The 14,956-nt window shown below is 37.2% G+C and overlaps 1 protein-coding gene across 1 annotated transcript in view; it reads right to left on the bottom strand.

The window, feature by feature from the left end:
• Positions 1 to 13,514, bottom strand: part of ART3 (ADP-ribosyltransferase 3 (inactive)) — a 138,788-nt gene extending 125,274 nt beyond the window's left edge. The window contains exon 1 of the mRNA XM_074228475.1: positions 13,388 to 13,514. The gene's annotated coding sequence lies outside the window, so the exon portion shown is untranslated. The remainder of the gene's footprint in view (positions 1 to 13,387) is intronic.
• Positions 13,515 to 14,956: the final 1,442 nt, after the last annotated feature.

The raw sequence follows: 14,956 nt of genomic DNA, 5'->3' as shown, positions 1-14,956 counted from the left end.
AACCCCATTTGCCTCGCAAAAAAACCTCTGCTAGGCAGAGAGTTATCCTGGTTTCTATCAAATGATCCAACAAATGGTCTTGTGCAACTCAGGGTTAAAGAGTTCACACTTTGAGATAAAGAGTCCCCTTAAGCAATGCAAGTTGTCAAATGGATGACTGGGGAATGTTTGAAGAGGACTGACTTGCTCCTTTACTTCCTTTTTTCCCTTCCAGCTTCAAATCCTGTCAGGACTGCTTTGAGATTGATCCAAGAGCCAGACCTGAGTGGTCAAGAGACCTCTTGCTCTGATTTCTACACCAGTCCCAGACCCAATACCTCACAGCTAAAGTATTTATCCTGCCTACACTAGTTTTACCCAGGGTTTGGGTTGCCTCTTTCATGTTTATTCTTTTCTGATCTAAAAATGAATAAATATCCAGAGATGGACATGTCCATGACTAAAGCCATCTATAAAAGGCTGAGAAATCTGGAGGTCCATCAGCAATTAGAGTTGAATGGTGGCACTGAAAGGAGTATCCATTGACTACTCTTGAAGAAACCAATCACTGACATCAAAGGAACCAACACAAGTCTAACTGATTCTAAGAGGAGACAAACACAGGAAATTGTTAAGACAGTTCAGAACCCGGGTGGGATAAAGGACCACCAGGTCCTTCAAACAGCTTTATATTCTGATGAATTTTTATCTTCATCCCCCTAAAAGATTCTAAGAACAGTTATAAAGTGTTCATCAATTCTGTTTTTAAAGTTTTTTTTTTGTCAAATGTTTATGTAGGAATGTCCTATGTTTAACATTCCTGTTGATTTTAGGAATGTATAGCCTGTTGGAAATCTGAATCGTACTACTCCCCAAGGAGTTTTTTACTATTCCCTTTTAGGAGAGCCCTGGAAGCAATCCATAATTCAAGCTATATGTAAAATCATTCCAGGGTGGTGGGGTGGGGTTTGAGTGTAAGAACAAGGAACCTCGGGTCTTTTTATTAGCAGAAAGGTTACTACAATTGACTATAGAATAGGGAGTGGGTCTCTCTCAAGATTAGAGAAGTCTCTAAAATATACATACAAAGTAAACTGGAGAGAGGGAAATAGAATAGTAGCTGAAGGAAATCATGAAAAGCATGTAGGTGTTGTCATTTGAAGGAAACCAAGATCAAGCATCAAACATTACAGTTTTAAAAATTATTTCATTGGAAAGAATACAAAGAATCCTATGAATTGTGTTAGAGTATTAGAAGGACTATTAGAAAATAAAAATATGGCTCAACAAGTTGTTTGTTATATAGGTCTGTGATGGAATACTATTGTGCTCTAAGAAATGACAAAGAGAATAGTTTCAAAAAAATCTGAGAAGACATATAAACTGATGCAAAATGAAGTAAGCAAAGCAAGAGAATATTGTTCACAGCAACAACAATACTGTAACAAGGATTAACTGTGAAAGACATCTATTCTGATCAATACAATGATCTACAACAATTCTAAAGGATACATGATGAAAAATGCTACTCACCTCCAAATAGAGAACTGATGAACTCTGAATGCAGAGTGAAAAAATGTTTATTTTACTTTATTTTGCTTGCTTTTTAGCATTTTTGCAATGTGTCTAATGTTAAAATATGTTTTACATGATTATATTACAATGGTATTGTATTTCTAGCCTTCTCAATGGGTAGGGAGGGAAAGAATTTCTAACTAAAAAGTTTTCTAAATGAATAAAGTTTTTAAAATAAAATAAAAAGTTCCACAATAAGTACCAACATTAAGAAACCCTTCCTAATATGACTGACTGTTCTTCAAGCAAGAAAGGGTCAGAACATTATGTCACTTGCCTCAGGCTCTCTGCAGAAGTATCATAGTATCAGGTTGACAGAATTGGGAGACCTAGTTCTTAGCTTTTTCACAGATAGTTTCAGGTTGGACAAAATAGACACCTATTATATATAGTCAATGACTATAGTAATCTAAATCTAAAGATTCCAGCTTCTGGCATAAGAACTCACTCTTCAATAAAAAACTGCTGGGAAAACTGGAAGATAATGTGGCAGAAACTAGGAATAGGGCAACATCTCACACCCCATACCAAAATAATATCAAAATGGGTGCAGGATTTAGATAAAAAAAAGATAATATCATAAGTCAATTAGTAGAACAAGGAATAGTTTACCTGTCAGACTGATGGAAAGGGGAGCAATTTAGGATCAAAAAAGAGTCAGAGAACATTATAAAAAGCAAACTGGATAATTTTGATTACATTAAATTTAAAAAGATTTTGCACAAGCAAAATGACTACAACTAAGACTAAAAGGAATGTGGTAAATTGGGAAACAATTTTTACAACTAGTATTTCTGACAAAGAAATCATTTCTAAAATATATACAGAAATTAGTAAAATTTATTTTTTAAAAAATGTCATTCTCCAAGTGATAAATGGTCAAATGATATGGAAAGGCAATTCTCAGATAAAGAAATCAAAACTATCCACAGTCATAAAAATTGCTCAAAATCATTATTGATTAGAGGAATGCAAATTAAATCATCTCTGAGGTACTACTTCACACCTCTTAGATTGGTCAATATGACTAGAAAGAATAATGATTAATATTGGAGGGGATGTGGGAGACCTGGCACACTAATGCATTGTTGGTGGAGTTGTGAAGTGATCCAACTTTTCTGGAAGACAATTTGGAATTATGCCTAAAAGGTAATAAAAATGTGCATGACCCAGCAATACCACTCTTAGGTCTGTATCCTGAAGAGATAATGAAAAAGGGTAAAAATCCCACATGTACAAAAATATCAGCCCTTTTTGTAGTGGCAAAGAATTAGAAATTGAGGGGATTCCCATTAATTGGGAAATGGTTAAACAAATTCTAGTATATGTATGCGATGAAACATTATTGTTCTATAAGAAATCAAGAAGGATGGGGTTTCAGAAAAACCTGGAAAGACTTGTGTGAACTGATTCTGCATGAAATGAGCAGAACCAGAAGAAAATTATACACACTGACAATGACATTGGGTATTGATTAATTATGACAAACTTGTTCATTTCAGCAGTACAATAATCAAAGACAATTTTAAATGATTTGTGATGGGAAATACCATACATATCCAGAGAAGGAACTGTGGAGTTTAAATGAAGACTAAAGCTGAGTATCTTCAATTTTTTAAACTTGTCCTATATATAATATTGTAAATTTTTAATTGTGCTATCTCTAATGTTTTCTTTCTTCTTTTTGGATCTGTTTTTTCTCTCACAACACATTCAATATCAATCTATGTTTAACCATAGTTACAAATGTAAATCCTATATCTTATTGCTTTCTATCAGAGGCAGGGAAGAAGGAAGGGAGGGCAGGAGAAAAATTGTAAAACTCAAAGCCTTGCAAAAACATGGGTAAAAATTACCATTGATTGTAGTTGGAAAAATAAACAACATATTTATTTTAAAAAATAGACATTTAGGTCAGCTAGGTGGCACAGTGGATAGAGCACTGGTTCTGGAGTCAGGAGTACCTGAATTCAAATCCAACTTCAGACACTTAATAATTACCTAGCTGTGTGGCCTTGGGCAAGCCACTTAACCCCCATTGCCTTGCAAAAAAAAAAAAACGCTAAAAAAAATAGACATAGGAATTATTATTTAAACCTATAATATACCCAAGTGCACAAATTCTGAAGTTCCTTTATCTAATCTTAAATTTATTATCATTCCATTTCTTCCTCTGCCTTAAAACCCCTAATTATTCATGATCCTCACCAAAACCACCAATCCCCGTATCCCTCAATTCTTTCCCAAGTCATCATCCCTACATTGGTTACCATGTTACCCTATCTCAAAAATCTCAGTGAATCATTTCAACTCTGCATTATTTTTTACACTCAAGTCCATTATTCCTTTGTCCTACTATTGATAATCTCTTGCCAAACAACAACCTTGGATTGTTACCACCATCTTCTGCCTCCACTTCTATTCCCATCCCTCTGAACAAAGGAATCCATGTAAAAGGTATTTGAAGAGCAGAAAATAGCAATGGCATTAAAACAACATCTCTAAACTTATTATTACAGGAAGGAGAAAAAGCTTCTAAGTGAGCAACAGTTACTTCTAGGCTACACACCTGCCATGAAGGGCATCTTCAATGAGCACCAAAAAAGGATCAAACAGTTTTCTATAAATGATATTCATCAAAGGAACATATTTAACAATTAACTAAGACAGAGAATTTAAATACCTCTTGATGAGAACAATTTGTTTCAATGATCAGGAAGGGAGTTGAACCAGGTAATGTGGACCACTTAGAGTATGGTTAGATATATAAGACACCAAGATCATCCACTGTGTCTTTCTTTTTTTTTCTTTTTTTTTTTTTAGACTTTTGCAAGGCAAATGGGGTTACCGGCTACACAGCTAGGTAATTATTAAGTGTTTGAGGCTAGATTTGAACTCAGGTATTCCTGACTCCAAGGCCAGTGCTCTATCCACTGCGCCACCTAGCCACCCCCATCCACTGCATCTTGAATCTGTTCTGTCACTGGACTGTGAAGACTCTGGAAAAGGGAGTAAGGACAATGATTTTGTGCAATTCTGCCTCACAAATCCAATTTATGCAAGAATCAAGGCATCACCCATATCATTTTTACCATTTTAATCAACCTCATTGTCCTGTGGGGACGGAAAGTGACAAAGCAGTACATGTGGTTACACTGGGAGCTGATGTCCCAACTCTGTTCACAATCAGTCCAGACCACAGAGTCATCTTCTCATTAGAAGTAGCATTAGGCTCAACAGCCTTCCAGGGGTCTGAGCAATCTTTAAGAACTAGACTGATTACCTCCTTAAGTGAGGAAGGAGCTAGAAAAAAGGTTATAAAATCGTCCACTTATCCAACACTGGCCTGATTACTAAAGCAGGCAGGGACCCCACCCTGCAGTCAAAACAACCCCAAAAATTGAACAAAAACATCTGTAAAGATGATTTCATTTACCATCGGTCCATGGAATGTATGCCCACTTATAGAAAACACAAAATGCAATAGACCTGAAAGACAAATAGTGCTTATTGCAAGAGAATTCAGCAGGTATGCATCCAAATAGCAATTCTGAGTGAAAATACTGGAAAATGAAGACCAGATAATCAAAGTCGGGCTAGATAAACATATTTTTTTCTGGAGTGACTGTCATGATAAGGAGCACCATGAAGCTAGTATGGGTTTTACAATCAAAACTAATCTAGTCAACAAGCTTGTACGTCTACCAAAAGGAGTTCATGGCTGCAATTGGCACTTGCAGGAAAATGCCATGCTACCATCATCAGTGCCTATATTCCCACTATCATCAACCCTGGTGAGATCAAAAAAAAAAAAATTTAATGAAGACTTGGAAACCCTTATCATCAATATACCAAAAGAGAACAAGTTTATAATTCTGGATAACTAATGTTAGAGTAGGCTCAGACTACCAGACATGGCAAGGAGTCCTTGGGAGGAATGGAGGTAGAAACAGCAACAGCAATGGTTACCTACTATTAAAGGCTTGTGCATCTCATTACCTTCTTATCACCAACACTGTCTTCCATTTACCTCAATGCATCCTTCAGAAAACATTGGCATTTAATAGACCATGTGGGGGTGGCTAGGTGGCGTAGTGGATAGAGCACTGGCCCTGGAGTCAGGAGGACCTGAGTTCAAATCCGACCTCAGACACTTAATAATTACCTAGCTGTATGGCCTTGGGCAAGCCACTTAACCCCATTGCTTTGCAAAAACTAAAAAAACAAAAACAAAAACAAAAACCAAACACACAATTAATAGACCATGTGATTGTAAGGAAAAGAGAGACAGATTGTGAGAGTGTCAAAGACAATATGTAACAGAGTGCTGGACTGATCATAGACTTTTTCACCCCAATGACTATAAGAAGATATTAGAGGGGTGGCTAGGTGGTGCAGTGGATAAAGCACCAGCCCTGGAGTCAGGAGTTGCCTTGCAAAAACCTAAAAAAAAAAAAAAAAAAAAAGATATTAGAGCACTTTTCTGAGCTGAATCAGCTTGCTGCTAATTTAAAGGGAAAGCTAAGCAAACACACAGTTGGCACAGTGGAGCAGAAAAAGAGTGAGCAATTTTCAGAGATTTGGTGGACAGCTCTGTATTTGTTCATTTAGGTCAGAAGACTTGCAAACATCAAGAATGGTTTGACAAAAATGATGGGGGAAATTCAGAAGCTGGTAAATGAAAAAGTGACAACTCCACAGGCTTTACTAGCAGGATCCATCCATTTCTTAAAAAGCAAGATTTAATTTCATAAAAAGTAAAGTGCAAGCAAAGCTTTAGAGAGATGTAGGATTCTTGGTTCAGTAAGAAGACAGAGAAATTCAGGGTTTTTTGAGGATAGTAACAATCCAAAATGATTTTATGATGCCCTGAAGATTATTTATGGACCAAAGATCTCTGGTCCATCTCAACTACTCAGTGCTAATGGAGTCACCATAACTAATGATAAAGACATGATATTAGAGAGATGAGCTGAATACTTCAACAGTGTGCTTAATAGACCACCATCAATCAATCAATTCTGAAGTCATTTACTGTTTTCTTCAGGTTGACACCAATCCCATTAGATTCCTTTGTATAACTGAGCACCTAGTATTGATTCTATTCTAGCTGAGTTTGACAAGGTGGCTGGGGTGGGAGTGGGGGAAGAAGGGGGTAGGGGGTCCATTGCTCCTACAAATGCTGACTTCAGATTTCCAGGTTATAATGGCAAGATGAGATAATTGTCCATTTCTATAAGAGTAAAGTAAATAGATTATCCTATGATAATTATGGAGGGAAGGAAGGGAAGGCGTTTTTCTTTTAGTTATTGCTGGCAAAATTCTTGCCAGAGTCCTTAATTGGCTGGCTCTTCTTTTGGAAGATGATTATCTACCCGCAGGGTGGCTTCAGCAAGGATAGAGGAACAGCTGATATGATGTTTGTTGCTGGACAACTCCAGGAGAAATGTCAGGAGTAATGGTCTATATTCAAAGTTTGTAGTTCTGATCAAGATCTTTGATACCCTCAGTCATGAGAGCTTATGGAAAGTTATGAGAAAATTTGGTTGCTGGAGAAGTTCATCTGTTTTGTATGTCAGTCTCATGAAGGTATGCCTGGTCACAGTTGGGATAGTGGATGATGTTCTCAAGATTTCCCAGTCACCAATGGAGTGAAACAAGTCTCTATCCTTGCTCTCTCATGCTTTTTAGTATGATGTTCTCAGTCATGTTGTCAAACACTTTTTTATTTTTTTAGGTTTTTGCAAGGCAATGGGGTTAAGTGGCTCGCCCAAGGCCACACAGCTAGGTAATTATTAAGTGTCTGAGGTCGGATTTGAACTCAGGTCCTCCTGACTCCAGGGCCGGTGTTCTAGGCACCCCTGTCAAACACTTCCAATGAAGAAAAACATAGCATCAAGGTCAGCTACCACACTGATGATAAATTCTTCAACTTGAAAAGACTACAAGTCAAGGCTAAAATGGAGAAATTGCTGGTGCATGATCTTCGGTTTGCAGATGATTGTGCACTCAACACAGCCTCTGAAGATGAGATGCAACAAAGTATGGATCAGTTCTCGGCTGCCTGTACTGATTTTTGTCTAACAATGTGGAACCATCAATTATAGCAATTAGAGAAGTTTTGAATACTGTGGATATGTTCACTTGCCTTGGCAATATACTTTCCAAGGAGGCACACAATGATAATGAGGTTGATAAACACATTGTCAGAGCAAGCTCAGTGTTTGGGAGGCTTCAAAAGAAAGTGTGGGAGAAAAGAGGTATTAGAATGACTACCAAACTGAAGGTCTAGAGAGCCATTGTGCTAATCTCATTGCTGTATACCTGAGAAACCTGGACAGTCTACCAATGCCATGCCAGGAAATGGAATCACTTCTATTTGAATTGTCTTAGGAAGATTATTAAGATCACCTGGCAAAATAAGAGGTCCTTTCTCAAACTAAACTAACAAGTATTCAAATCTTACTACAGAGAGCACAATTCTGATGAGCTGTCCATGTTATTCAAATGTCAAAGTTGCCATAAAGATTATTTTGTGGAGAGCTCACACAAAGCAAGCACTCACACGGTGGTCAGAAAAAGTAATACATTTGAATTTGAATTGATTGTGTAAAATGGGAGACACTAGCAAAGGATCACCCAGCATGGCATGCCCACCATCATGCTCTATGAATAAAGCAGAAGTAAAGTACCTCAAAAGAAATGAGAAATGCATATTTAGAGAATCCACCCCAAATGTTCATATGGACTCTTTGTTCCTGTTTTGTGGTAGAGCACTCCTAGCTTATATTGGTCTGATCAGCCACAGTCAGGCACACTGTACCTTGACTTTAACCAGTTATGTCATTTTCATCCTCTTTGGTCCTCTTTAAGACCAAAGAACAACAACCAAGCAACCAATTCTAGTTTTTGATTCATCCAGGTTGACATTTAGCATGTGAATTAAATAAGTAAGGTGACAATATACAATCATGCCATTTTCCCTTTTTACCCTTAAACTGGATTTTTTTTTCTTGGTCCTCATACAGACTCCTCAGAAGACAAGCAAGATGATCTGTTACTGTGATCTTTTTGAGGACTGACCACATTTATTGTGATCCATAGTCAAAGGTTTTAATGTAGTCAATGAAGCAGAAATGGATGGTTTTTAGTATCTCCCTTTCTTTCTCCTAATCCAGCAAATATTGGCAATATGGTCTCTAGTTCCTCTGCCTCTTTGAAAACCAGACTGTTCTGGTAATTCTTGGTTTACATATTGATGAGGTTTAGCTTGCAAATCTTGAACATAACCTTGCTGGCATATGAAATGAGCATAATTATTCAGTAATTTGAACATTCTTTGGTATTTCCCTTATTTAGAACTGGGATGCAAACTGATCTTTTCCAGTCCAGTGGCCATTGTTGAGTTTTCCAAATTCGCTGACATTTTGAGTATAGCACTTTAACGACATCATGCTTTAGGATTTTAAATGATTGGGTTGAAATTCTGCCACTTCCACTAGCCTTATTGTCAGCAATACCTCAAAGACCCCATGATTCATTCTCCAGGATGTCTGGCTCTAAGTCAGTAGCCACACCACTGTGGTTATCAGTGATGCTAAAATCTTTCTTGTATGATTCTTTTATATATTCTTGCCATCTCTGCTTAATCTCTTCTGCTTCTGTTAAGTCCCTATCATTTTGTCTTTTATCATGCCCATTTCTGCATGAAATGTTTACTTGACATCTCTAATTTTCTTAAAGAGATCTCTTATCTTTCCCATTCTATTTTTTTTTCTATTTTCTTGCACTGTTCTTTTAAGAAAATCTATTCTCTGGAATTCTGCTTTAGTTGGTTATTTTTTCCCTTTCTTTTTCCTTCTTTTCTCAACTATTTGTAAGGCCTTATCAGACAGTTATTTTGCTTTCTAGTTCTTTTTCTTCGGTATATTTTTGTTAGTTTGCTTTTTGCCTTCTGTACAATATTATTAACCGCTGAACATAGTTCTTCAGGCACTCTATCTACCAGATCAAATCCTTTAAATCTATTCAGCATTTCCACTTCATGTTCATAAGTGATAGATCTTACCTCTATGATCTGATGGTTTTTCTACTTTCTTAAATTTAAGTCTGAATTTTGAATAAGAAGTTCACGATCTAAATCACAGTCAGTTCCAGGTCTTATTTTAACTGCCTATATAGAGATTCTACATCTTTGGCTGAAAAATATATAATCAATCTGGTTTTGATATTGACCATCTAATGATGGTGAGATGGTGAAGTCATCTCTTTGGATTGTTGAAAAAAAGAATATTTCCCATATCAAAATTATCTTGGAAAAACTTTATTAGTGTCTCCCTGCTTCATTTTGTACTACAAAGCCAGTTCTCCATTATTTCAATTATTTTCTGATTTTTATATCTTTATTTCATCTTTAACATTTAATCCCCTTTGATGAATGTGATATCTTTTTAAATGTTATTTCTAGAAGATGTTGGTCTTCATAAAAGTGTTCAACTTTTCCCTCTTTAGCATCTGTAGTTGGAGCATACATAGACTTATATCACTATGGCATTGAATGGATTGCCTTGGATTCAAACAGATATCTTTCCGTCATTTTTGAGATTATACCCCAGTATTACTTTTCTCACCCTTTTATTGACTATGAGGGCTATTCCATTTCATCTAAAGGATTGTTGTCCGCAGCTGTGACTGTTATAATCACTTGAACTAAAGTCATCCTTCCCCATTTATTTAAGTTCACTGACACCAAGATGTTGATGTTTAAACTTTTCAGGTCTTGTTTGATCATATTCAGTTTACCTTTGTTCTTTGAGCTTACACTCCAGATTCCTAGGCACTATTGATCTTTGGAACATCGACCTTTCCTTTCATAACCTGGAACATTTACACCTGACCTTCCTTTCAGCTTTGACCCAACAATGCTTTCCTTCTGAAGCTACTTGTAGTTGTCTGCTGTTCTTCAGAAGTATCATGTTGGATAACTTCCAACCTAAGATGCTCATCTTCTAATGTTTTATCTTTTATCATTTTAAAGGTGCCCGTGGAATTTTATTCACAAAAATAATAGAGTGGCTTGCCATTTCCTTCTCTTGTGGATCACCTTTTGATTCTCCTACCATCCTTAAATTGATTCAATAGTATATCAATATGCTTGAGTGTTACTTTTAAGAATATAGATTCTTTATAACATTAAAAACACAAGCATAAAAAAAGAGTTTCTCCCTTTTCAAATGCAAGTCTAACACTGAGAAGCAGCACTGTAGCATTCATTCTCTTTACTAAGAGACCTCTCTCCTCTGGACCCAAGAATGTGGCCAGTTAGGGAGGAAAAACTGACCTTTAATGGTTTCTGGGAAAGAGTGCTAGGTTCTCTTTTTCTCTTACTTTTTAGCTTGTTGAACTCCCACTCCAGCAGCCTGTAAACAAATTATTTAAAACTTGGAATTTAAAACTCTGGAATTTTAATGTAAGATATCAATCAAATATAGGATACACATTTATTTCTTTCCCCCTCCCGTACAAAAAATACTAATTACAATCCTTCCAAGTGTTCATTTTTTTTCATAAAACAAACTTAAAACATAATTTGGCCATTTAAACATAAATACTATTACTATTTTTCAAGAGGCTAATACTTAAACTTTATTACAACATAAAGTAGTTTATGGAATTGAGGATTAGGCATTTTACATTTCACAGTGGTTTTGCACTTTGTAAACAATTTCTGATAAATGTGTTTTTGGGGGGGAGGTTAGGTCTTTTTTTTTTTTTTGCAAGCCAATGGGGTTAAGTGGCTTGCCCAAGGCCACGTAGCTAGGTAATTATTAAGTGTCTGAGGCCAGATTTGAACTCAGGTACTCCGGACTCCAGGGCCGGTGCTCTATCCACTGCACCACCTAATCACCCCCAATATATGTGTTTTGATAAAATGGCCAGACTAGGGCCAATTTGTCAGTAATCATTTCCAATGAAACAGCTTAGAAATATCCACCTCTAGGCTGATGTTTGATCTCATATTCAGGAAATAAAATACCAAATGGAAAAGGCAGACCAATATCAAGTTCAATGCTCCTTGTAGGAGTAGCAGGAAGTAGGAGGGAGTAGCAGGAGTAGCAGGAAGAAGGGGAAAGTTGAAGAAAAGTGCCTATTCACTTAGTCTCTAATGGAGAACCTAGAGACAGCACTCTTGCTATTACATTAAACAAACAAAGCAAGAGAGAATAGTTGGAAGCTATCTATCCTTTTTTTTTTAAAGACCAAGTTATCTGGTCCTTTAGCTCAGTAGTTAGGGAGGGGTTCCTCCACAAACACTTCAAAGCACTCACATCCTGAAGTACTGGATAGATATGGAAACCCTGGAGGCCCTAGAAGTTTCCAAATAAGCTCCAGGTACATATTCCAATATCTAAAGCCAACTTTAAAAGGTTCTACTATGAAAACAGTTCTTGCACTAATTTATAAAGGAAATTCCTCTAGAATACAACCATTAAAGTTACATTTTCTTTGACAAACAACATTGGCATAATGCTCTAACTTTTGTAGTAATAATATATATCTACATATCTTCATCAAATGGGGGTTATAGATCTATGTAGAATGGGAGTTGAACATATGTCCAAGTGAGCTAAGATGGCATCCCCAACATGGAAAATGCTGGGGACTTACCGCTGAGAAACAGAAGAACTGGAACATAGTCTGAGATATTCTAGGGTGGCCTACCATGTGATTTGGAACAATTCAACCTTTTCCTTTTTCCATGTACCAACTTATATCCATAGCTTTTTAAACTACTTAATTGGACCCAGTCTGGGATTTTCCCACATTTATGTCTGATGACAGGTAAGGTCCTCAGGTAAGGTAAAGACCTGAGGGCACCTCCCCCTTTCCCCCATACCCACCAGGGACCATGCAGTCCCACAAAAGAAGCCCAGCATTTGATCTTTTTTCCCTTTTATCTACTTCAGTTCTAGAAACAGGGAATAGAGTTTCTAACCAAGGATCTCAAATGACAAAGATCCAGGACACTAGGACTCTGAGTGTCCATTGTTGCCAGGTTGGCACAGAAGACCTGAGAAGCAAGGTCCTAGAATGCTTGGGGTCTTGGTGGTCATAATTAATGCCATATAGAAACTAAAATTAAGCTGTAAGACTAATTTCCTTGGGGAGAGGGGATATATTATGCTCTTCAAGGTACTGGGGAAAATATTTGTATCTTTGAAGTAAATATCCTTTTGTTGAAGTTATTCTAATATTAAATGGAACCAAGACACTAGTTACCAGACCCCTAAAAATGGGAAGGGGAACATAATCAGTGGGGGCTTCAAGTAATGACAGAGAAGAGAGAAAATCCCCAACACTTTTGAAGTACTAGAGAATTCTAGGAGTATAGAGTATGGAGTAAAATGTAACAGTATGGCCTTCCAAGCAAACCAATATTACGGAAACAATTGTAAGGGACTAAAACATGTTAAAGTATTTTCCTTTAAATAGGGAAAAAGAGACACGTCCTTACAAAATTTCAGTCTTCAAGGGTCACAAAAATGGCGAAGTTATATGCAAGCATGAGAATTTAGCATAGTTTTATTCCATTTTTATTAGGTTTAAGAGAAGAAAAAAGGAATATGCTAGTTCAGAAATTAGGGAAAGGTAGGAAAAATATGGAAGAAGGGGGAAAAAGAATATGCATTTCTTGTATTTCACTCTTATCTAAACCTGTCAAAAGGAAGTTGAATACACACACAATTTAGTATATAAATACTCTTACATCAGCAAGGAAATCAAAAGAGAAAATGCTCAGGGACCTATCCCAAGCCTTCGCCTGGATACATACCTTTCCCAGGTCTTCGGACGCACAGACCTGTCAGTCTTCAGACGCATGGACCCTCCTTGGGGACAGAGGGCAATAATTGGACAGAGCACCCGATAGCAGTCTAACAAGCAGGTCTTTATTGCTTACATAGCAGCAAAAAATGGCTCTCCTCTTCCCCAGCCCCATCCCTTTTATAGTCCTCAGCTCCTCCCCCAAGCTCCACCCCTGTTCCTCCCTCATGGGCGGTGCCACTCCTGTTACTGGGGTGTTCCCAGCACCCATGCAGGTGGGTTCACACCCCCAGGTGTCTCCTAGCCCATAGGTGGCCAAGGTCCAGAGCTGGGTCCATGACAATTCCCATTTTTTGTTTAGACAGGGGTAGTATCCATCTTTGGTCGTTCTTTGGGATTCTGGAGAAGAGCACGAAGGTCAGCCTTTGCCTCTAATAGCATGCTTTAGCAGCAAACATATGTAGCAAAGGAGGCAAGGTAGAAATAGTCATAGTCTTAATAACCTACAGCAATGAAATTATTTCAGATCTGAATTAAACACACACACAGACACAGGTACAAACACACAGAAACAACCTTTTTGTGTAAAATTTACAAAGCTGAGATTGATGCCCTGGCCGGCATCAACTCCCAAAATATAGGAATATTTTCCTATCCCTCCAGGCCAGTAAAGAGATTTGAAAACGTCCCACTGAAGTTTAATTACACATATACACATATTATTATGTTTTTGAATGAACCAATTAAGACCGGTCAAGAGAAAATAACTTTTTAGAATCAATTAGAATGTCTTGAGGAACCTCTTATATAAATTTATTAAGAATTTTAAATAGCCAATTAATATAAAAATTGAATACATTCTTAAATAACTCTATAAAATACAATTTTAACTATTCTAGTACAGAGATGTAGTCATAAGCACAAGCACTGGTGAGGTGCATTCTTTTTCATATTTCTCAGTGACATTGGGCAGTTCTGGCAGAAGGGCCTCAATCCCCGGAGAAAGTGCTGCCTGCAGTCGCATTCACCGGGAAAGATGAAACGCAGAGCGGTAGATATTTATATTGGCACTGAATGAGGGGCATGATGCACAAGAGACATGGTATCCGCCTTGATGTTGATCAAGGCAGTCTTCATTAGGGATAACAAAAACTGTAGCAAGTAGGGGCCAAAAATACAAAGAAGAAATAATATGGCAACAGGACCTATCCAGCTGAATAACCATTGTAAGAATTGTAAATGCTTGAGATAATTAGCAATATTAAAGGTAGCAGTCTGATGATCGAAAAATCGGTCGAAATATTTCTCAGTTTTTGAAGTAGTAAAGCTAACTGATGCATATCTGATGAAGCATTATGAGATAATAGTGCACCTTGTAACACAGCCCATACCCAAAGCCATGAACCAACCAAGGAGGAGTTGGTAAGATTTACCTGTAATGGAGTGACACATAATGGTTTATATCTATAATGACAAGGAATTTGGGATTAACTCATGGTAAGCAAGCTCATCCCCAATGTAAACTACTACAGGGGCCAAAACATCTATTTCCTTTTGAAGTGCTCAGTTTATATGATTT

Source organism: Macrotis lagotis, chromosome 3, assembly GCF_037893015.1.
Source record: "Macrotis lagotis isolate mMagLag1 chromosome 3, bilby.v1.9.chrom.fasta, whole genome shotgun sequence".
Classification (NCBI taxonomy): Eukaryota; Metazoa; Chordata; class Mammalia; order Peramelemorphia; family Peramelidae; genus Macrotis; species Macrotis lagotis.
This window is presented reverse-complemented; position numbering and strand designations above follow the sequence as displayed.